Source organism: Suncus etruscus, chromosome 3 (assembly GCF_024139225.1).
Source record: "Suncus etruscus isolate mSunEtr1 chromosome 3, mSunEtr1.pri.cur, whole genome shotgun sequence".
Lineage (NCBI taxonomy): Eukaryota > Metazoa > Chordata > Mammalia > Eulipotyphla > Soricidae > Suncus > Suncus etruscus.
In genome coordinates, this window is record NC_064850.1 from 106,097,259 (window position 1) to 106,099,209 (window position 1,951).

At 32.1% G+C, this 1,951-nt stretch overlaps 1 non-coding gene across 1 annotated transcript; it reads left to right on the plus strand.

The window, feature by feature from the left end:
* The first annotated feature begins 1,166 nt into the window (after nucleotides 1-1,166).
* On the plus strand, nucleotides 1,167-1,268 carry LOC126004808 (U6 spliceosomal RNA). Its single transcript, XR_007494057.1, has one exon. It is a non-coding gene; the product is annotated as a U6 spliceosomal RNA (small nuclear RNA).
* Nucleotides 1,269-1,951: the final 683 nt, after the last annotated feature.

Here is a 1,951-nt window from a genome sequence, read left to right on the forward strand (position 1 = left end):
AATTCTGTATGTTGGATGATTTTCTTTTCTTTCACTCATAGAAGATTGTATGCACATTAAAAATAAAAAGAAATAATAAGAACCATCAATTAAGCAAGGGAAACTCAAAGGTGGTATAATTTTTATAGGTATTATTGGAAGATATATTTAAATATTAGACTTTTAAATATTTGATTTAAACATAGAAACTACTGCCTTTAGGATAATGTTTTAAATTTTAATCCTCAGAATCACAGTAATGATTAGGAAAAAGAAGAAAGGAAAAAGAAAGAAATGAAGGAGTAAGAAGAGGAAAAAGAAAAATAAAAAAGGAAAAAGTGTAGAGGAAGAAAAGGAAGAAGAAAAATTAGTAGTAGTAGTAATAATAGTAGTAGTAGTAGTAGTAGTAGTAGTAGTAGAAGTGGTAGTAGTAGTAGTAGAAGAAGAAGAAGAAGAAGAAGAAGAAGAAGAAGAAGAAGAAGAAGAAGAAGAAGAAGAAGAAGAAGAAGAAGAAGAAGAAGAAGAAGAAGAAGAAGAAGAAGAAAAGAAGAAGGAGAAAAGAAGTAGGGGAAGAAGAAACAGAAGAAGAAGAAGAAGAAGAAGAAGAAGAAGAAGAAGAAGAAGAAAGAGGAGGAGGAGGAGAAGAAGAAGGAGAAAAGAAGTAGGGGAAGAAGAAACAGAAGAAAAAAGAAAAGAAAAAGAACAAGAAAAAAAGAACAAGAAAAATAAGAAAAAAGAAAAAGAATCTTTACATGACTGAAACCCAACCACAATCATGTATGTAATCAAGGTGTTTAAATAAAATTAAAAAAAAAAGAAAAAAGAAAAAGAAGATAAAGAAAAAAAAAGAACAAGAAGAAAATAAGAAAGTAGAAGAAATATGTGCCCAGTTGCAGGTGTGGGAGGTAATTCAACTGTTAGAAATTAGACTGAATGGATAAAAAGCTCCTAAGTTTTCTAACAGTTGAATTACACCCCCCACACACACACACACCTGCATGTTTTTGGCACCGAATTCTCTGTCATACCAGCACCAGTGTGCTCCCAAGGCCCCAGATTATCCTGGTTCTATTTCTTCCAGGCTATGATTGGTGCAGTTCCTAAAAATAAAACTTCAAACCTATATATTTCTCAGCACTTCTAGCTTCAAATGGAACAGATATGCCCATTCAAAATTATAGTCTTATGCTCGCTTCGGCAGGACATATACTAAAATTGGAACAAAACAGCAATTAGCATGGCCCCTGTGCAAGGATGACTCTCAAATTTGTGAAGCATTCCATATTTTTGATATGAGTTATTAGACTAAGCCTTTTGTAACATAAAAATAAAAAGCTGAATTCTTAAAAAAAATAAGTCTTTTTAAAATAATTGCTTAGTGATTTGCTTCATTTCACAAGCCAGACGAGTAAACTCTGTTAGGTAAGGCATTTTGTTCCTCTCCTCAAAAGTTATATTTTTAAAACTGTCAGTAAGTTTTCCTCAAATGTTGTATGTGTTCCACACAGAACTTGGACCAATGAAAAATTCAAAAGCCTCTTGAATTGGCAATATCTAAAACATCCCAGATTCCACCTGCAGAGAGCAATTTTTAGAAGGAAAATATTTGAGAAAATGTTCCATATGCTACTGCCTGGGTTATATTGGTTTAAAATACATATTTCCCTAAACTCCTTGGAACACAGAGTGTAACTTTTTCCCCTAAATTAGGGGTGTTTGTTTGCCAGGTGAATATTTTAGAAGTCAAAACTGTCATCAAAAATAGCTTTAGATTTGGGAAGCAGGATGTGTGAAATGACATCAGAGAGAGGTTATGATAATGACATAGATGTTTCCATAATATTGGCAATATTATATATATATATGTATAATTTGTGTCAACATGGAGCTTCTAGTTGCCAACTCAATGATTTTTAAGGACAAATTGTGATGACATATGATCAACTTTCTGGTTTTAAAAATTATGTATTGC